Source organism: Bombus vosnesenskii, unplaced genomic scaffold, assembly GCF_011952255.1.
Source record: "Bombus vosnesenskii isolate JDL3184/JDL3185 unplaced genomic scaffold, Bvos_JDL3184-5_v1.1 scf7180000013314, whole genome shotgun sequence".
NCBI classification, from domain to species: domain Eukaryota; kingdom Metazoa; phylum Arthropoda; class Insecta; order Hymenoptera; family Apidae; genus Bombus; species Bombus vosnesenskii.
Window position 1 is genome coordinate 1,438,739 of NW_022882960.1, and position 23,172 is coordinate 1,461,910.

The 23,172-nt window shown below is 44.6% G+C and overlaps 1 protein-coding gene across 3 annotated transcripts in view; it reads left to right on the top strand.

Annotated features, from left to right (window-relative positions):
- The window catches only part of LOC117235132, a 162,366-nt gene that overhangs the window by 36,007 nt on the left and 103,187 nt on the right, over positions 1–23,172 (top strand). Inside the window, exon 1 of one of the 3 annotated variants that reach the window (XM_033496879.1) lies at positions 1,345–1,828. The exons of 1 other annotated variant lie outside the window; for it this stretch is intronic. The gene's annotated coding sequence lies outside the window, so the exon portion shown is untranslated. Of the gene's footprint in view, positions 1–1,344; positions 1,829–23,172 lie in introns of those variants that run through there. One more of the 3 variants, XM_033496881.1, reaches the window with a different exon arrangement.

Sequence of the window (23,172 nt, forward strand, 5' to 3'; positions counted from 1 at the left end):
AATGGTGTCAAGAAACCTGCGAAGAAGTGAAACGCGCGAGAAAAGGCCTTAATGACACGATTACGAGATTAGATCTAAATAAAGCTGGCTGGTGTGTGTTCTAGAAATATTACCGCCCACGTGGAACAATTTCGAAGAATAAACAACACCTGCGCTTAGAAGATTCATCAGAACGCGACGGAACTTTCTTCCTCTGCGAACCGGTACAACCCGTATGGAGGTTAAGTTGACTTCCTTCAGTCCTTGAAATATTAACATATTATCACAGAGTGTTGGATTAAAAGGTTTGCCGCGTAATTCCGATATCATCGTATGGATTTTAAGAGCGGAGCGTTCTAATTGCAAGACTGGATCTCTCGACGACATCGCCGCCGTGCGCTAATGTAAATTCGTCAGGGAGCCACTTTATCTTCGTCGCGGCAATCCGATGTGATTAACGATAACATTCGATTTGACGGAAAAGAAATGTATCGCCTCGCGTACGCGATACGCCACGAATTTTTATACGTCTCATCCCGCACCTTGGTACCGGGTTTTGCCATTAAAAGACTTTTGCTCTTATTTATCATCTTCAATTTCACATTCCGGGATATGTAAATGAGACACGGGTTGCACGACAAAACAAACGTCGCACGAAAAGAAACTTTCAGGCGTCTTTTTTATCTGTTCTTTCTTTTTTAACAATTGCGCTACACCCACATCGCGAGTGAAAACGTCATCGCGATAAATTGCTTTCACTTCTTCGACGACTTCGATAGAGACCAATCGTCAAGCTGAGAATTATCAAATGCGACGATGAATCGGAAAGAAATCGAACTTCGGTTTAATTTGTTCTCGATTTCAAGGGAATCAACTGAATGATTAAAAACTAGAAAATTGCAAAAAAAAGGTCACTATACCAGTCTGGATGCAACAGCACGTTAATTACCGTCTATCTCGACCGCGAATTTCGCATGGCGAATATTACAACAAACTAGAAAATCAACATTACGGACGAGAGAGGAAGATGGGGGACAAAGATGCCGGTATATAGGGAATAAAGAAACACAGAGAGGAGGATAATAGACATAGATTATACCAGCCGGTGGGGGCTGTACGGCGCGGAGGAACGAAAGAAGCGGGGTAGAGCGGTCGTTTGCCTTGGATCGGCTTCGAACCGGAGAGTCCGAGCCCAAACCCGAGAGCCCGAGCGCAAACCCAAGCTCGATCCCGATTCCGATCCCGCCTGATTTCCGTCCGCGTGCATTCCATCTTGTGGGTTCGGCCGCGATCGGTCAGAGTCGAGCCGACTCGGCTTCGTCCGCCGTTTCTCGGCCCCTCTGCTCGGTCATGCTGTCGTGCAACTTCGGCTACAGTCGTGTATCAGCGCTCGTGCGGAGTGGATCGTGGAACGCTCCTCGTTCCAAACTCGACGGTGGAATGACGGTGTCCTTTCTGTCGTCGTCACGAGACGCTAAGAAAGACGCTTGTTCGCGCATTAACGTTATACCTGCCCCCGCGACGATGTCACCGTGACAACACGATCGTTTTACCGGTCGATTATTATTAACGAAAGATCTCGCACGTGGTGTAAAGCGGGGCAGGATTCAGCCGGCGCGTTAACGTGCTGTGCGTGTAACAGTGGATGTGCTCGTTCGGTCTCTGTCGCTCTCACGGTATTACCGATCGTTCTAACCTCTCTCTCCGACTTACTCTGTGTGCCTTCTACGAACCACGACCGGTCGTCATCCTGGATATCGCTTGTCCGTTGGAACCGGGCCCGCGCGTAGCAACCGCAAGAAAACCTAGTCGACGCTGAATCAACAGGTGGGAATCTGCCAACTTACAGGTATCTATTTGTTTTCATTTTTCTATTTCGTCGGTCTTCACCAGCTGTCAGTTCGCTGCCAGGTGGCATAGAATACGACGACGGCTACGATCCCCTCGGATTCCATGGGCTTGCGAACCCGAGACGCTCTAGGCGTCCTCGACTCGTCGGAGTTGTTGTTTCTTGCATTTCTTGTGGAAAGCGGAACAGGGTACCTGGCGTTATGTTTTACTCGTACACCTGCATGGTTGATCCTCGTTCCCCTTGAGCATTGTACGGGTTGCGTTCTCCTTTTTCCTTTCGAAACCGAGAGTCGAAGTTGTTCCACGTGCAAACGAAAATTATACGATCGTTACATAATAGCTTCGTAATTGTTACCTCGATCGCGTCGATCGAACAAAATTAAACGTACTGTCACTGGGCTTCGATCACGTTATCATCGTAAACACTCATCTTACTCATAATCACGTTGCTTTTCGAACGTAATCATTTGCGAAAAATCGAGCATGGCGTACGATGCGCGCGCATCACGTCGTAATTCTCACACGGTGAGAAGGAACGAATCGCCGCGTATTTTAACGGGTCGCATTTCTTTCGTTTGCACGGGCAAGCTCGAGAGATAACGATCCTTACCGGATCTTCGGTATTTGTGTGTTGCTCGCGAGCAACAGCCTCAACAGCGGCGGCAGGAACGAGCTCGCAACGGGATATCTAGACACGAAGTGCGCGCATCCCCGATTGTATGTACTTACCATTAACAGCACGCTAAACATTCTCAGAGAATTTTTCTCACACACGGACCTCGACCATTTTCCGCATGGCACATTGTTCTTTCGAATTGCTTTCCACTAGGAAGATTGCATGTTCTCCCGTTACCTCGTTTTATTTATACGTTCAATAGCAATTTTCGTATTCGCGTGTATGGAAAATGTGTTAGTAAGTAGCATCAGTCTTGGTGAAGCGTTTTGGGTCTATTTGTTGATGTGCTGGTTAAAGTGCTTAGGATATCTCGTGTTTGGACAGTGAGTCAAACGTGAAGGTTGAAAGAAGGAATTTACGTCTGATATGGGAATGTTTTTAATATACCTATAGCTTGTATATTGCGAATGGATTGTTTGTAGGATGGCGACTATTTAATCATTTAACTACACATATATGCCCCTGTAGCCTTATATTTTCATTCTCACTCGTAAAATTCCTAGCTTTTATCTCATAATTTTTTTCTCTTTCTTTCATTATTTTATTTTCTTCCTTTCTGACTCATCAGTTCGTAAACCTTGAACCAACCGATTTTCCAATGAAAAATATACACGCGCACGGCGTTGTATCGTTCGGCGAGTACGTCGGCCTTGACATCGACTCGATATACATATACTCTCGAGTGCCTTGACCTTTACGTCGATAAATCCGTGGGTTGTTTCTTCTTCGCGTCGTCGAAGGTCGAAGCCGCTTCCTTCCCCGGCCTTTCGACACGATACTTTTTCGTACGATCTGCCTGAAGCAACACGAATCGATGAAATAACACCGCCCAGGTCCTATCTCTGTTTTTCGTTCGACTCTATCATTCAGATCTGAAAATCGAATAATTAAGCCCGTACAATATGTCATTGTCAGTCCTAATAGAATTAGTTACCGCAATTGAATAGAAATATTCGTCCAGTAATTTCGACGACCTTGATGCTAATACTTGTTTCTGGAAAGGATGTAGCGAGAAATTGACATCGAGTATCGCGAAACTTGCCTACGGTTGTGCTCGTTTCCCTGGTTGTTGATTGCAATTGAAGACTCGCCTCATGAATGAATCATGACCAGCTTTAAGGACAGAAGGATCCTGCCGTATGAGGAACCTCACGTGCTACCGGCCATCGATATCAACGTACCTACCTACGCTTGTTAATTACGGTCTCGGGCAAAAGTTGAATGAATAAGCAGAGCTATGCCGGATACCCGAATGTGATCCTTGTTAAAATACCATTGACTTATATACCGATCAGGTCGAATCGACCGAGGTCGCGACCTCTCGTCAGCGAATTAAAGTGAAAGTTCGTCTATTCGCCTCGTGTCTGACGCTTTGAGTTCCTTGCTTCTTGTTCATCAGGAGTTGTTTCACCCTGGAACACCCAAACGGGTTGTTTTTGCTCATCGCGTGTCTACCAAGTTTGCTATCACGAGTAAATGAAAATTTTGACTTGGAGGGAATTTATGCGGGCTATTATGGTGATTATATTTAAGCCATGGAAAGCAACGAAAGTAGGGTAACGAAATCACTCTTTATAGATAAAATCAGAATTTGAAACGCTCGTGAAACGTTTCAGTTGCCTTGCTTTCGACGGCCGTCAACCGACATTCATACCGTGGCACGATTAGTAATTCAAACACGCGTTTTCACGCGAATCCCCCCGATTTCCTAGTTAGCTCGTCAGTAAATATTTGTTCGGTATTACACGTTGCTACATGTCATTGTGTACAACGTGTACTAAGTGTACTTATTCAGCGTGCCACGCGAATTCTAATTCAACCGAGTGTTAATGTATAGTGAAGATACAACATCAAAGATCAGGAGTTTAGTAAATGAAAGGAGACATGACGCACGGCGTAAACAGCACACACATTCATTGCGTATCCACTACGACAACCTTATTGTCGAACTAAATAGTTCGTAGTTGGGTCGTAACAGAGAGCGAGGTTTTTTCCGGGATACATATTGACTTTCAGAGATTCTTCAATGAAGCGAGAGTACCCGCACGTAGTTTTTCTCGGAAATACTACCGCGAGGAATCATTCGATAAAATTAAGTTCCTACTCACGATCGAATTTCATTGAACTCGTGAAACTGCGATTCTGCCATTGAATATTTTTGATTGATAGGTAACAAGCATGACACTGGCAGTAATTGTTAATATATGGAAGACAAATTACGCAAGCTTATTCCTTTCACTTTCTATTTTAGATAAATCTCGATCACACGAATTTTCCTCGACGAATGATAGAAAATAGATTGCTCGAATATAAATTACCACGGCACTGGATTCGATACAACTATAGCATACCATTGTTCGTTTTTGTTTTCACGCGAGAGCTCGTGAGCATTGCGCGATTCCTGTTTCAATGACACTGGAACTTTCGAAAAAATCTTATGATAAATCGTTTTTTAAGTATTATCTACGAGACTGATGTAATAATTACCAGCATAAGTAGATATCGATGTACGTACGTACGTGCGAAGACGATTCTCTTATCCCGGCTAAACCTATGGGAATTACTTGTCGGTCGTATTTCGAGATCATTACCGTTGATTAATTCGCTATGTTTCTGTTTTGCTTACCACCTAACGAGTTGCCGCCATTCGATCAATACCGAGCTTATCACGTTGCACATGTATAATAATTTAACGATATAACGCGATGACGTTATAGCTAGCAGTACTTGTTGAATTTCAACACCTGTTGCATGCAATCTCGCCTTAAGTCTCACAATGTATTATGTTTCGTCCAGCTTCATTATTATTCGAGTAACATTATGCAAAGTAGCCGCGTGCAATTTTTCAATCGACGCAGCATCTGCTTGGATATCGGTCAAGGTTCCAGAGGAAATCGTAGATCCGGTAAAAGAATTCGATAGGAATCGTATATAGAGAAATTTTTGTCTCGAATGGAAGAAAAGCGTTTGCATGGAGCATAGGTGAAACACCATTGCCTCTAATAGAGCACGTATGGCTCGACGACGCTGTGCGGGAGGTGTTTCGGTCTCCCTCTCGCCGATTACGCGAGTTCGTGGTAGTCACGGTAAATATAGGTCTGTGGCTCCGTTGCTCGCACCTCTTCTCACCGATTGCCGGTTGGAATGGCAAGCCAGTTTGACTAGAAGACGTTCCAGTTTTCTCACGAAGTTAGTAATATTCTGGGTCACTCGCACGAATTCGAGAGATATTCGGTGTTTTAACTCCGAGGCGTTCTTGACGCCGCGAGAGGGTCATTATGGTATATCCGTGAGCAGTAGAAACCCGAAGGAGCAGTTCGACTTGCTGCTCTGCTACGAATTCATATTAGTATCAAACACGGGAGGAGAATTATGTAGCATGACGAATGGCCGGGTCATTAGTGACTTGCTAATCTAGGAACTACTATACGAGGGCACGGAATTTTTCTGCACGGAGCAAGCCACGGACGCTTAAGAATGATCGTGCACCACTAACGTAAGTCAGATCCCTGGCTCGCTGTTCTACGGTTCTACCGTAAATTGCCCACGCTAGAAACAATAATAATCGAAGTTTATTTGCCCGTGCGGCTATGTGCGTTACTCAATGTAGGAATCGGGCATTGCGTTTTATTACGTTGCTCGAAGCGAGCAATTAGAGAATCGCGTTCGCAAAGGCGGTTCAGGATATCAGAGGCGGAAGAAACGAACCGTACATCCAGTACGCTAATATTTACTTCGAATACTTTATGTTATCTAGCGCGTCAAGCCGTCTAAGGTACCTACGAAGAGTATGAAGTCATTCGGACCGATGATCCGGCAATTATTTGAACCGATTCACTTCGACGCGAACAATCCGAGAGTAAAGAGTCGTTGGACGAAAAATATCGCCGATGTGTCACTACTTGAAGATATCTCGCGACGCGAAACTGCTGAATGATGATATCTGAAGCGACGATCTGCGATTTACTTGGTCGACGACGGTCTAGCCTGCGTATCTCGAAGCATCTCGAGCATTTCTCTCGTAGCCGTTTCTCTATCCGGTCGGCCTCCTACCGTTTCGCACGTCTGGGCCGGTTGTTCTATAGCAGAGCAGCGGATGCTCGCCGGACGACGAAACCGGATGTCCTTCGCTCGGAGAAAAAGAGAGATTAAACGGGGAGTAATGTAGGATAACGAAGGGAATGGGTAGACGAGCCAGTGAATACCAAGGGAAGGAAGGAAAAGATCGGCCTAGCAAATAACTTTCGCATTAATATTCCTGTTGGCAGGCAATAGCCATTCTCCACAGGCAACTATCCGGAGTAACTATAATCGACGATTGAACCGTAATCTTAAGAAATCGATGGGGTTGAGGGTTGGAGATCGAGAGGAAGTAACGTGTACGAGCAATGGGATTCTCTTGAACCCATCGGTTGTTACTTGTTGCGTTTTGATATTACCTACGTGCAACTTTATTGCATACTATTGGCGATTCATGATGAACGACTCGGTAAATCTCTGGAATGCATTAACACCGGACTGTTATTATCATTTAAGTGGCGGGATTTCCTATCGCATCAAGTCATTCCAACCTACCTCGTGGTTATCTTTTGAAAGTGCGGATCAACCTGAATTAATCTAGAGACGAGACAAATTTCCGTTATATTCCATTTTCCCTGGGCAATTTAGAGTAAAGTTGATCGACCGGATTGACTTGTGTTATCGGAAAGAGCCTTGAGACGTCTGCCAAGTATTCACGGCCATTTACACGGCGTCCAACTAAATTTAGTCTCGTCGTCGCTCAACGTCGTTGCTTTTCTCCCATTGTGTTCAAGAAAAGGAACGATCGATTTAACGCCGTGTATTCGATGCATCGAGACGACGATGCATCTCGGATTTAGCCGCAGGTTCAACGCGACGGCGATTTATAATCGATAATAGATAACACGATGGAACAGACTCCAGCGGAGAGATAGTCTTTGCGTGCCTTTTGCTCGAACCGACGATTCGTGCCGCGGAGCTCGAGTCATTTGCGACAATGAGCGATTCTGCAAATGTCGATGACACGTCGCACAAAGCAAACCGGTCATTGTGCAAGCGATTCGCCTGCGAACTATGAACGACCCTTGGGTATTCACTGGTGTTCTGACCTGAGTGAAACTTCCAGCCACCTAACCGTTTTCGAGATCGTACTAAAACTAATCTAACTCTCCATCATCCTTAATATTTATCTAGAAAGTTATGTGATAAAACGTAAAAATTGGGTGTGGAGAATGGTAGGTACACACGGATTCGTGCTAATGCAAAGAAGATAAGCTATCTTGAGCAGAAACGTGGACAAAGGAAACCAACAATGGCTCGGAATTTTTCTCTCGGCCGGGTTAAATATTATCCTTTCCATAGTCAATACGTTATCTGCTCATTTCCATATGATAGGTCAATGATAAGGTTTAAAAACGTTCACCGGTTCGCGCGCGACCGCGACGCGTTGAGTCCGGTTCCTTTCTTTTCACGTTTGTTTCGCGCTCGAGCAAACCCGAGTGCCGGCGTCGCGGCAGAAAATCAAACTTTATCGAAGTCGATGATCTCGAAAAATTATGAGAGTCCTTGACTGAAATAAGGCCACGTATATCGCCTCTTACGGAATCCCAATCGCGATATATGCAATCAGTGTTTTAACCGACTCGTTGTCGAGCAATCAGCCCGAGAAAAGAGAGAATTCCAGATAGAGGAAAAGAAAGTCAAATAATAAACCGTCTTTATTACCAATCCGAGATTCCTGAAATCGCACAACGTGAATTGCAAGCGATAGTATAGCATTTACGATAGATAAACATTTTTCGTCGGTCGCGATAATATCGTACTGTTAACATCTTGCAATTTTCTTCCTCTCACGGAGTCCAACTTTTCTGCAATGTCCTGCAGACTCGATTATCAGAATGCTGGACGAGTGATTGCATCGGGCTTATTTTATTCGTCGGTACTATGTTATATCGTAGATTTCGTAACAAGAATTCCTCGCTTCTTCTCGAGATAACCGTTTGTTATTTATGCTACGGATCTCGCATTCTTCGCGAAGACGGTATCGAGATTCATCGATATCGATCATTTTATCGGATCGTTGCACAGAGGAGATAACAGTTGCAAACGGTAGCCGAGCATAAGATTTCCGGTAGTCGTGATACATCTGGTAGAACTGTGTTTCATCACTTCAGCTGTTATCTAGTAGCGAAGATTACGCATTTTACTTTTTCTGGTTTCCCCGCGGTTCGAAGGATCGCGAATTCGATAGTTGAGCGACGATGCGTGGACGCCGCTACATCGACTTCTATATTCGAAATGAGTATAATACCATTATTACTTTAATTAACGATCGCTCGGCTATGTGACTGCAAGATGCGCCCAAGCGTGCTGTTATTCGACACGTTTGGTACACGAAACAATGATAACGGTTAACTAGCTCGTAGTCTGCCTTGTTTCGCTCGAATCCCTCTTAGATACACAGTTTCTGCGAGATAGATAGCGATTGCTCGTCAGAGTTGGTCATAAATTTGTACAAAAGAATTCCTTTGCTAATAGACAGATATAATAAACCATACTTGTATATTTTTAAGAGTGCACTTTGTACAAAATGTTCGTATCTTTATGTGTTTTATCGATGGAAAAACATCGGAATTTGCGAGAAAGCCCGTATAAATTCATTAGGAGATTCTGTGAAATCTGCTCGGTGGTTTCTTGGCGAAAATATTTGTCACGCTTCATTTCGCCGACAGGATCGTTTAATGTTTTTGCTCTTGAATCCTTTCGGCAAGACGAGCATTAAGAAATTTTCGATACCGTTATCGAGATATCATTTTCCCTTTCCATCCTCAGCATTCCATCTTTGAATTGCAAAGTGTTTTTCAATTGCCCAATGATGTATTTAATAACATCGTGATTCGTAATAACCGCAATAACGTATCGAAATTAAGAATAGCGTCAGGCTAATGTTTCCTGTCCGTATCTCGCGAGATTGCGCAAACCGAGTTCACTTGCGACAGACAATTCCCTGAATGTCAGGTTAAACGGCGCATGATCGGAATAGCGCGCGCTGTAATAATCTGAGAATACGTTGCGGCAAGAAATTCAAGGCAAATTTAACCGCTTTGTTATACGATTTCATTGCAACGTGGCGTATCTCGGTCGCCATATGACTTTCTTTCTTCGCCCGAAGAATCCGAGATGATTAGCGAATTGCCAATAACGCCTCGATCGTTTGTGCTTCGATTATTCTTTCGTATTACGTGGATATACTTTTCAGCAAACAATAAACTATAATGGACGAAATCATAGCCTTCTTTACATATCGATAACCTCTTGTCTTTCTTTCATCTATGACGAAGTGGAGGATTTAAAATGTAAGTAATCCGATACTAATTACACTGCACCAAACATTTATCGAACTTCGTTGAAATACAAAGAATGTCTTCTACCTAGAAAAGACCCTTCGTCTGTCCATTTTGTTCTTGGTTGGAATTAGCCCACGTGTGACACATCTCTGTGCTCAAAGTCCAAACGATAATGGATTAGACCGGGCGTGAGGTTTCTGGTAATATTCTGTTGCACGTTGTTTGCATTCTCGTACAGCATTATAGTCCAAATTGAAAGCAAGACGAAGGACAGGGTAGGTTGGTCGAATTCCTCTGAAAAGTATTTTCATGATTCACGGGGATACCTAGGTAAAGCAGGCATTGTTATACCCTTTGCAGCCATTCGGCCTGATTGTTGACTTAGGTTTCGAACCAGTGTAAATAAAGCCAGTGATGGAATCGAGAGCCAGTTGCTCCCTAGCATTCTTTCTCTTTTCTCTTCTCTCGCTACTCTTTATTCTACATTCTATGTCGTGATTTCGATACGGGCAAACATGAACGCTCGTTATCGCCGCTTTGCACGGCTCGGTTATCCTTCGAACCGGGATTTACCGTCGCAATAATTCGCGACGTTTACGACTGGGTGCTTGTCGATATTTGTCGCATGTTACACGAGTCTGCTTTGCCAGAGATCGCCAAGGTACGAGCTTGCAAAGGGGTCTGAATATCGTACGAGGAATTTTAAAGTGGATTGTAGCAGCGGTGGCTCGAAAATCGAGGCCGGTGTAAAAGGAAAGGAAGGGGAAGAGCGACTGGAAAGGAAGAGAATTTGCTAGCAGCTACGAATTTGGCGATCGAATGTGTCGCGGTTGCGAAAGCGTTCCGGTAGGTTACGCGAAGATTCAAACAGTTTCCGCTCACTGTCCGATACGTACTAGGTACGAAGCGTTTGAGTCACTTTGTAGGCAAGTAGGTTGGAGATGATGTTATTTGGTTTATTTCTTGGTCTAACTCGTTTGCCGAGTACAGGAATTTTGAGCCGATACCAAGGAAAAGGATCATTACTTGCTTTACTGTTATAGTACCTTGTTCTCGACAGGACAATTACCGTCGGTTAATATTAAAATTATCTAAATCGTTCTAGACATACGTATTTTTTCTCATATCTTTTATGCTACTCTCAAGGATAACGAGTACCAAGGACTCGTAAATTTATGAGAACGTTATTATTGCCTGTGACCGGATGAAAGGGGCAGTATATGAATTTAATTAATTCTACGCACTAACTACACTTTTAAACTTTCCATCCTATTTAATTATGCCAATTATCCTTAACTAACTCGAACTATTAGACCTATCTCAACCGTACAGATTCCAAACTCGTAGCTATTCTGTTCTCGAAACAGGACAAGATCGAATCAAATCATATAGCTGCGGCGCCACAGCGGCGACGATGCGACGCTCGACTCGCAACAGCTGATGTCGGCCTCGAACAGATTCGCTCGATCTCATTATTTTCACCGGGGTTACTTAACGGTACGTCTAGAAGAATCTGCGAAGCATGCTCGTCTCGAGCTGACACAATCGGGTCGCCTCGAACAAGGATTCTATCGCGTGTCCACCGCTTTGATCGCGAGACGAACGTCTGTCTTCTCCTTGGTGGCTTAGGTATTTTTCGCTACCGCGTGAAATTGTATCGCGAATCTCGTCGTCAGGTCGTGTTACGCCAGCCAGATACAAAAGCAACGATGCTTTTATCCAATTCTATACCACACGCGTCGCGTTTTCCGGACTAGATACGACCGCATTCCTGCCGGCGAACACGCGACGAATGCATGGAGACGCGGTTTTATTTTACGCCATCGTATACGTGAAATTCGTATCGACGAGCAAACGTGATGGACGAAGCAGCCTGGGAACGTTCAGGAGTACAAATCGCCAAGTGCTTTCCTCTTGGTAATTTAGTTGCACTTTTTGCACGCGAGAAACTTGATCGGAGATAGCTAAGACAGATATGTACGACGATCCAGATGAAAGTCGTATCAATCGGCTCTGGTTTTTCATTTGTAAAGTGCTACTGATTTGCCTGCTATGCGCTGCCGAACGAAGACTGGAAACGCGTAAATTGATTTAAATTACACATAGAAGATAATCAAATTGACATTTCTGTCTCGTCCTTAATTGCTACTTGTCCATATTATTTTTACCTATGCTGGTATCTTAATTATAAGGTGGAAATATACGTGTTGCCGAGATTACAAAAAAACAATTCGACGTACATACTGCATCGATACCGATCTATTTATGAATAAATAGATCGTGCGACTATAAAGAGACGAACCAAACTAAAAAATTGTGCAGATTTCATAATCCCATCTTGGCTTCCATTGTTTCCTTGATTTGGATCGAGGAAAATCAGTTGGGTGATCAATGCCCATTGAAGCTTAATTAGCATCAATCCGACGTCGAGCCGCCATTACCGGGCAGTTATGTAAATGATCGCGAACGCTCGGATTAATGTCTCATTGTGCACCGATAAATTTCGCCGCTGCTTTGAAGTTTCGCGTCCATATCGTAATTGATGTAATGCGCCGAGCATCGAGGGTAGCGATCTGTCTCGCAGCGCGAGACTGCTTCGTTCCCGATCAGCGATCGGGTGAGTGGCAAAATCCAGCCGGTGTGTGTCGTTAACGCGGTTAGAACCATTTAGCACTGTCATGCCACTGGCTCGAGGAGTACCTTGTATTCCTACGCCTGCGCCATGGCTGTATCGTAACTTTCTCCCGATACGACTTACCCTCGATCGGTGCACGCGTGTACAAACGCGCGTGTTGTGCCCGCCGCATGTGTACTTGGATTATACCGGGTATATACTGACATTTGGAATGCTAATGTCGATTAGCAGAATCGATAACTATCGGCGGCCGCGTGCGGGAGTACGAGTTGCCCGGGTATATACCCACGCACTTAATGGTTGTTGCCGGTGCGTGTGTGTCCGTGTACGCGTGTATGTGCAGCGAGGCTTAACCTTTCCTTTTGTATGCGCTCCGCAATTTGCGGCGTGTCTGTTCCAGCCGTGTTTGTATAGCATCACGAGCAAACGCGCCGCGCAGGAAACGCGTGCCCCGATCGATGAAAGGCCAGAAGGAAATCTTGGCTTTGTGCGGAATTTTGGAGTCGCGTCGACGCGTGTTCGATTCGGTTCACTGAGAAATTGAACAGTCTGAAAGGGGGTGATTTACTGTCGAGACCGTTAGGCGCAGTTGGGAAAGATTTGTTTAGAAAATGGATATTATCCTGCTACGTTAGGAGATCAATGAACGTAAATCTTGATTTTCGATATGGAAAGGTGGAATTAGGTTTCGTATCGACGTTCGTAGACCTATTGCTTCAGATTCAAAGCACCTTGAAAGGGATTGATTTAAAGCCGCGAACGTTGTGGCAACGAAAGATTTAGGTCTGTGGGGGACATATTGTACATTTTCAAATGATAGAGTGTCTAAATGCAACTCGGTTATGTCGATTATAAAATACTGAAGCGAACCATTAGGTTGATAGGTTTTCACTAAACGATTTTCCCCGTCGATGTTATCGGTGTGAAACGGTACCGTTATCCAGCGAGTTACGCAACGAACGCACTCGTGAGATCGGCATTCCACGGGATTTCGTATCTCCGTAGCGCGTCGTTGCTTTCTTGTGTGAAAACTACGCTTTGTGGGAATCGATATCGGTCTCCTTCGCGTAATAATCGCGTAAAGACGTCGTTAAACGGCGAGAATAAATCCATTTTACCACGATTATTCACCTAAAATACACGCTGCGAGAATTATTACGATCTTAAGTGGTCGATGAAATTGCACGTTGCGCGTTAATTTCGCTAACATTTCGACTGTAAAAACCTCAACACGGACCATTCGTTCTCCCTTGTTTCGACAAATTAACCTATAAACCAGAAATAACGGGGAACAAGTAGTCTAAGATGATAATATACAGGATCTATCCACTTATATAGTTCGGTTGCGCACGAACACCAAAGACTCGAGGGTGTTTATTAGATTTTTAACGAAGTAGCGTTACTAATGGATCTAGCGTATTAATCGAGAGGCGATGAAAGGCTTACGAGTCTCGTCGGACCGAAAAAGGAATCCACGTTATTATTCTCGCGATCGGTTGCGGTAGACATGTGCATGGGGAAAGATCTCGCGAGAGGGTATTAATGCCGCGTAACACCTACGCGCTCCGTGTCTCGATAGGATTTACATTTTCCGCCTTTGCTATTATAACGGCGGAGGGTCTCACCTCGACGAGGGTCTTGCCTCGAAATTAATTTGTAACCGGAAAACGTAGGCAAGTTCGATACCTCCGGCTCGAGGCTACGTATTACCGCGTACACCGGCCCAACGTTTAGAGTAGCAGGAGTGTGATTCTAATCAGTTTTTTATTCCAACCCGTAGCTAATATATCGGGACTCGATCTGATATAATGGGGTATTGTTCTAGGTAGTCCTACATTTATTCGGAACCTTCGGGCGTCTCGTTAGGGAACTAATTGAAACGATACCTTTTTTCCCTCTGGGCTCTACCGACTGGCTCTCCGTTGTCGAAACAACTGATTGATCACATTATTACAAGGCGAAACGGATTATTAGGAGTCGCAGCATAGCAGCGTAGAATGATAAGTGGGAAAATTAGTGGTCGGGAGTCGAGTGAAAACTGGTTATCAAGGACTCTCATATGTCATTTTATTAATGCACTTCAGCCGCGGCACAGCTGTTATCGTATTTTAGCATTATGCGAAAAGTCGAACGCCTTCACCACTGTTGCGAATGTAACGTTCAAATTCGATACTCTTGAGCCACACGTACAATGGAGTAAAAAAGGGGATGAGATACCACCGTGAATGGCACCATAAAATCGAAGAAACGCAGTAGACAGTTATTATGAGCTGTTCGCTTTCCGATGATACTTCTCTGGTATACAAAGGAATATCTGAACGCTATAAGAGCCGCTAGCTCGATTCTCTTACCGTGCTTCATTTCTTTTCTCTGTTCAGTAAGGAGAAGATATTTGTTGGAGAATATAGAAAGGGTAAAGCTGATGCGGATAAATTTCGATTTATCAGGCGCGATATTGTGGCGTTCTTATATATTGGAATCGATAGGAGGTCCGTAGATTCGATCGAGATCTCGCTGGGTCTATCAAATACGATATAGCGACCGTTGAATTCATAGTATTCGATGAGGATTTGTCGGGCTATCTACCATACGATAGAAATCAAAATTCATAGAACTCGATATAGACATTTCTAGATTTATAGATCTTGGGGTTAGGTGGTCTTCGATCTTAGGTTATGTAGTTCGAGAGTTCTCAATGGTTGGAAGGGTCACAAGAGTAATAGGGGATGTTCTAGAGACCATGAGATTAGAACGTTCTCGATATCGTAGATGCAAGATAAGGACTCCAGATCTTATTGACTCCAGCATCTCATTAATCATTAAACTTCTCAAATCTTCTTCTAAAACTGTTTAAAATTCACGATCAAAAATTTCTAGACCTAGTGAATCCATTGTGAGACAAATATACATGCGTGTAACGAGGTTACACAGACATAGAAAGTTCTATAAATTCTACAAATCTTCCAAGAAAGCTTCGTACGTCCATAATTTAAAAAGATCAAAGAAATGGTGCGCCTGAATAATTACCACGAGTGCTCCACGTATCGGAGCGCAATCGTGCCCACGCATCGGCGCGTTACCATTCAAAAGGTAACGAGCACCGTGAATCATTTTCCTCGGCGAATTCTACGTGGTATTTTCCCTATTGGCGTTGTCCCAGCGTGGCGTGAAATATCGATGCAATAATGCACACGCCGTCCGATAAGACGTCCTAACGGTGCAAAATCTTTCCGGTTGTTCGGTGACGGGACGTAGAACAGGCATGAAATGATCGGTGGCCACACAACGGTGATACACGGCCGGAGGAGATCTCTCGCCAGGATTTCTCACGTTATACCACAACACCATATTTTCCCGTGGTCCGCCGATGTGTTCTCGTTTCCTCGATCGCTCGAGGACGCAGGGTTGCATCTGCCTCGACCATCTTTACGGCGATTTATTCGTATGTAAGTAGCTAAAGAAGAGAAAGGGGAATAGGGTGTGCAGGAAACATTACGTTTACGAGGAGCTGTGGCTCGCGCGTAATCTGGTGTTCACATATCCAAGCGTGAGCGTGCACGAGTGTGTTTCCATCCACATAACCCGGTAACCTGTCCGATAGTTCCGTTCCATGAACGTGTGCAGCATCGCACGCGCGTTTGCTTAGCTCATAAATGTGCGTACTTTTCATATTCGTGAGCACACCCGACGTCTTCTGACGCGGCGCGCGCGCGTGCCTTCCTGCTGCCGCTTTGGCCGTCGTCGGGCCGGTTCCCGTTGCGACGAACATTTGTAGCTGTATACATACGAGTCAAAAAGTTCTTTGAACCTTGTCGTGCGGTGCTTCCTAAAGTTACGTCCTCGCTCAACAATTCTGTCAAGCAACAACTCTGAGTAGAATCCAAACACATTCAACAATTTGTTAGAAACGCAAAGGAACGTGCAGAAACATCGAGAAGCAGCTAACAATTTGAAATGTGGAGCGAAATTTGAAACCTAAACAAGAAGTTCTTGCTTGTCGCTTTAACGAAGATGCAACTTACTGTTGATGTAATGGTTTGGAACTTAGCATTTTATGATCTACGTATTGATTAACTTTATGAAATGTCGTTGAACGTTTCGCTAATACCGAAGTAATAGTTCTGGCGGCAAAAATAAAGTTATTGAAGCAATTTAACAGATCATCGACTAGAGTAGTTTTTCTTACGAACTAATAGTCATTCGAGCGCGGGTGAATCACTCGGGTCTGACGATCGTCCGTTGTCATCGCCGTAACTAAACGCTCGACGCAATCTAGATCTCGGTAAGGTTGCGTTAAATCAAGAATGACACAGGCCTGGTGCTATCGACCGACCAGTCTAGGGGTTACATTCAATCGCTTCTTTATTCGTCTCTTGGTTATCTCGTACGCTTCTATCAAGCGTATACCGTATCGTTTGATACTTACACGTCACTGAATCTGATGAAATAATTCGAATAGCTGGGACTCAATGATGGGTATCGCTTTGATTCCATACATGTCATCTCCTCTTTACGCACAAATCAGCGTTTCTCATGAAATCGATAAGAGATCGTTCGATTAAAAAACAGCAAACACGACTAGCGTTTCAAAGATATCGACCTATATGTATGCTTGCTGTCCGCTTCTATCATTATACTAATCGTTGCTGCCTGATATCAGTCTTAGAACACATCAGTCTCGTATCGAACGAACAAATCGTATCGGTTCTCTACGTAACGAGACTCAGGACGAGCAACGTCACAATTCGTTCGCGTTGACGGCGGATAATCGTCAATCGTCTAATCGTTTTACGGTACATCGTGAAAGTATGCGAAACATTTCGCTGCAACGTGTCCTCATCCGCGACATGCGGCGTCGAGACGCTCGCGCTCGTTCCCATGACTGACAGTGACCTCGTTGTCCATCGTTGACGGGGCAAGGCGTCTACTATCGATGACAAATAAAAGAAAGGCACGCGAGCCGAGAGTGGACGAGTGTTACTGCCACTAGTACGGTATCCGTGCACTTGCAACCCCTTTTAGCGACACGGACCGGACGAACGAAGCCATGCAGCATACCGTGTACTCTCTGGATCTAGTTAGCGAGTCTCTCGAGGGCTTAGCCGTTCTGGAACGCGTCGAGCGACAAGCTACTGCCGGTTTCGCGAACAGGGTGCGACACCTAATCCTAATAGAGGTACGCGAATAAATTACTCGACACGGGATCACGGGCGTGAGCGAGCCCGCGTGCGCGCTAGTGAACGTCAGGGCTAGCGCGTTGTTCGTGAATTCTTTTCGTTTGCGGCGCGATCCGCGAGGCGTGCACGAGACACGCGCGGAATAAATTATATGCATTTAAAACCTGTATCATGGCGTAATGCCTGGTCGACACTAAAATTATCTCTTTTCCGTTCCTTTCTTTCTTTCTGTTCTTTCTCCTGTTGGACGTTTGCAAAAACAAACGTTTCTTGCGCGATCAACTGCGTGTATATCGAGCTGCCGTCAAGTGCTCGCCGGCCTGGCTGACGTCATTCCTCGGCGAAGATATATTCGCGTCGATCGAGCCAGCTTTATAATCGTTTGCGTTTGATTAATATCCCGGCCGTACTGCGAACGTCGCATGCGCGAGTTCATGGACATGGACACCCACGTTGAATTCAACTGGAAGGCGAATATCCTATGTATTTACGTGGTTGTGGAAGACTTCTGGCCGCCAGTGGCATCGTCGGGCGAACGTTTTCGTTACTTCGTCTCTTACTTTCTTTCTTCCTTTCGTCGTAACTGAATTCACTGTTGCTTTTTGCAAGGATAATCATCGAGGCGGTTACCGTGATTCATACTCTATAATACGTTGGAACGGAGTATCATTATACGTTAGCAAAATGAAAAGAGCGATCAAGGATCGTTTCGATCCAATTCACAGGACCTATCGATCGGGGTACAAACGAAAAATGAGAGGGGAAAGTTGGAAATTGTAATGGGTTCGAATTGGAAGTCGGATTTTCTTGAAATTAGTCAGGATCCTCGTGGCGGGACGCCGCGAATCCAGGCGACCGGACGCACTTTCAAAGTTGCGAATCTGGTTTTTCTTCTCTCGCAGCAGGACGTATTAGCAGCCGTCAGCAATTACGTGAGTCCTCGTAACGTCGACCGGTGCGAAAGCCATGTCTTGTCGAGAGTAAATCGGTGAGGAGTCAATGCCCCGGCGCGGCACGTCCGTAAACTTGAGGCGAAAAGTGGCGGTCGAAGGCGGCGATACCGGTGCGTTTAAGATAAAGGTGCGAATGTGACACGGACGGTACAAGCATGCTCGTAAGCCGGAGGGATTTAAATAAATGCAAATTGCTCCAACATCGCCACTTTTCGAACGTGCACAACGAATCTGACTCATAATTGGAGGATTAAATCGGCTTTTTCACACTTCTCATCCGGCGGAATGTCTTCCGTGTATATTTCACGCGTATGTCAATATCATGTACTTTTATTTTTTCTGAATCGTAATTATTCCCGTGCGTAGATATTTCCATAATATATTCTGATGTTTGTTTTTTAAGCATTACGCCATATCTCAGTGCTCACTCGTATCTATGTAAATAATCTGTGTAGGTGTTTTCGTATACTAGAGTTAGAATTTCCGTCGGCGAGTCGTAATATCTCAATCTTCTCAGGTTGTACTCCATCCCACTGGACCTCGAAAATGATTCCTTTTTCACAACCGGTCGATAAGACTCTTACAACAATCCTCGTTATTCGGACGAGAAACCACGAAGGCGACCGTTCATGCAAATGGTAAGCAGATACGAAAGAACATGAAGTCCACGCCGGAGGTTCGCGGTATCGGCGTATCATTGTTATTTGTACACGTTCTCGTTCGTCCTGGCACAATCGCATTCGTACCGTTACTTAACATTATACAGAACGATTCTGAAAGTCTCGAAGTGGCGATACATCTGGCAGAATCACCTACACGTCCGCGTCCCGAATGCATGTCAGCAGCGCGCGCCTGCCTATCGTTCATATCCATCTACGTTGTAGGACACGAAGCTGTCGTGTCGATTCTCGCTCCGTTTTGTTCGCTACGCGTTCGAAACGCCAAGAGAATCGTCGACGTTTGGGTCACAAGGTGGATCAATCTCACGGTAACCTCGGTTTCTCCGTTCCGCACGTTTCGTTCCCGACTTCAGACAGTATGACACAGTGCCGTAAATATAGTGACGAAGAATGTGGCTTGGAGGAGCGTGGTTCCGGTACGGTGAACCGCTGGACTTCGCGCAGTACGTCGACTCACGCGGATAACTTGCTCGGATAAGCTTTCAGAGGCAATGACATCGCGTTGAGACGTTCCTGCTGGGAGACTGTTGGCTTCGGTGCGATTTTACGTTTCTTCCAAGGCGAATCGTGTGACTCGGAATTTGGAGTAGCAGATCTTTTGTTTTTTTAATCGTATTATCAGATGGGATTCGTTATTGTGTTTTTAGTGCGATTTACGTTGTTCGTAATATGTATTTATGTAGCGATTATTTTCAAAGGCGTATCCTGGGTTGATGACACCGGTAGTCGATAGTTTGTAGTTTATGGTATCCATCATCACGCATCGCCGCTGTTGATGTTCAACGTTGTGGTATCGTTGCCCGGATAACTAGTCAACGGACATTCCAATTCATTCAGTCGTGGAGGGGACGACGGTGCCAGCAGCTGGTTTCGATGGCTGTCGGAATGTAAGACCGATTACTTGTGATCCTCGTGATACTGGATTCATTGCGTCAGTGTAGTCTGTTATTCTTCTGTTAATCTCAGTTCAAACGATACTCGTTGATGTGTAATAACTTTCTCTCTAAAACTGTGAATATTTATTACACATGTTCGTTGTCCAGAAAAATGATTAAGGTCTTAACTTTTTATTTGATTTCGTATTATTTATTTTATAACTAAACCGTGACATTGGCAAATCAAATGATTCTTAAACTCTTAAGAATTAACATGCCACTGGTTCGTATATCGTATCTTCAATATCTACCTCGAGAACTGGTGACATTTCAGGCTCGCCTTGATTCCAGTTTCTCTTCGTCTTTTTTTTTTTTTCTAAGAAAGAAAACAGCGCGAATCTAGCAGGGTGGCTCCTACCTATCGTTGTTAGACGATTACGTAACTGCCGCGAATACGAACGGAACAGCTTCCAAGGCCGGTCCGGAGAAACACGATCGTTAAACCTTCGAAGGTGGTATTTTGTGTGCCAACCCGTTCGGTTGGCCTCTTGATCCTGCGGTGCTTCGAACGAAAGTTAATACTCGAACTCGCCTATCGTCGTGAGAATGCTCGATGAATGAATGCATTCAATTTTCATTCTCACACGAACTCCAGTTCCTCTTCCTCCTAACAATCCCTCTCGTTCCTTCAAATGCAATAATATTTTCTACGTAGACGTAACATTTCTATTCTCACCGATTATTTTCTCACGATTCTCCAACGGTCTACTTCGATCAATTAATCGAATCGATTAAACCAAACCGATTGCCCAATCTTTCGATAATTTTTTTATCCGGGCGGCCTCCTTTCAAAGAGATTTCGTCGAATCTCAACTATTCGTGGATCGCGAACCTCCATTAGCGTAAGTACTTGTCCTCTTAATTCGATTACCCGTCGATAATTCGACTTGCTCCTCCCGTCGATCACCTGCGCGGCCGCGATTTCGCCAACGAACCGCCGACAAAGTGGATTTTTTCACGTAGCCACGATAAATTCACGGGGAAATGGGGATCTCTAATCTGGCGACCGAGTTATCTCATCGTCAGCGTCGACGCAGCGCTTTTGCTCGTCCGCGCCGTGGTTAAGTCGATCCTCGACTTCCCTTTTTTGGACCCTCTTTAAGAATTTCGCAAAATGCGCGCGCGTAATCTTGCTCTTCGTCGCGTTTCGTGTTTCTTCGCGAGAGAACCTCCTGGCGCGGATTATCTGGAAGAATAGCCGGATGTACGGTGTGCATATCTCATTATCGAAAAGGGAAAGTGGTGGCGAAATGGAAACGTCAGAACGAAGATTTATGACGACTCGTAGGTCCATTCGGTTTTCTGCTTGTGAATAGCTCCGTTAGTGTTGCTTTCTTCGATTTTTCGTAGGTAGAATGCTGGATGGAATTTGTGTCGACGGTGAAGAAATAAATTGAAGCTGTTCGAAATTTCCACGAACTATATAAGTATACCTACGTAAATATGTATAAATTCATTGACACTATTCAGAAATTTCTAGCCAATAAATTTCACTAACGATCCTAGTGAACAAATTAACGTCCCGTTAATTCCCGTTGAAACGAACTTGCGTATTGGCATGTTTCAAACTGGTTTGCAACTTTCGCAAAATGCGCATTCTGTCGGATTAGGCGGTTTCTGTCGAACATGTTGCGTCTACGTATCATTTTTATGTTTGCGATTTTACTTACGCTGCTCCAATTTCCTTACGTAACGATTCTATTATATAATAAACACGATGTAAAACGTAGTGTGGAAATTGTGATTACGTCTGCGTGCGGCGTGCAGCGAGATCATGGTAGCTAGTGGCGTTTAATAAGTCTAACGGAAAGGAAGTTCCCACAGGAAATGTCGAATTGTTACGGCTGGTCTTTTCCTCGCAGCCCGGCGGCTCGATCTTTCCTCGTTGAGTACACATGCAGGATCGACTGCGTTCGATGGTGAACTTCACTAGTATCTTCGCTGCTAATTGCATAGAACGAAGCGTAATACAAGATTCTTTGAAATGCTCGGTTTACGCATGGTCGATCCTCCAAGTACGTCTATTGGATATCACGATATTGCGGCACGCACCGCAATTTATTCAAGCGCATAGAAATATCATGGAGGTTGTTTCACGTCGAGTTGCGAGCATAGAAACACCTGCTTTCATCCCTGCAATTATCGCCGGGGCAACTTTTCCCTTTGACGCCATTCGCGTTCGTCTCGTCATAGTAATATTCACATTCGATGCGTGTATAGGTTCGTTGAAGTTGATGCATCATCAACTTCGTCGCTTCGAAAAGGGTGCGTACTTCGGAAGTCTAACGAGCGTCGAGCGAAGACAAATGAAGTTTTCTGTTCTTTGAACGGCGGCGGGTACTCGAGACTTTTCAGAATAATCGTCATTAGATGACTTTGTTCGGCCGCGAGGTTATTTTCAATGGAAATTACGCCGCCATCGTGTTACGATGATTTTACATCGTCATGGAACAGACCGTCCATAATCGAACGTTCGTTTAAAACAATTTTGAAAGGGAGCACGTGATCACCAGCCAACTCGGGTTTATTTATTGAAATACGATGGGCAATGCGTACGCGTATAGAACGATTACAATAAATTACATCGTCCCGCGAAGACAATGCTCGAGCAGGATTCGATGCGATCGGAGCTTAATGCGTCTACAGATCGACCCGCCGCGGAGATTTTATTACGACGTTGTTCCACCAACGCGAAAAATCGAATCATTCCGCTGATTATAGTGGTTAAAATTAAATACCCTTTTATGATTTATAAATTACTTGGCCCCTTAAAAGGCAGAAAGCCTACGATCCTTTGACGCAGAAACGTGTTTCGCACACGAACATTTTATCATAAGCCTCTACCCCTTTTTCTTCCCAGCTTGTGTATCAAATTGAAGATATAATATTGATAAAAGAACAAAAGAAGTCTTTACGAAG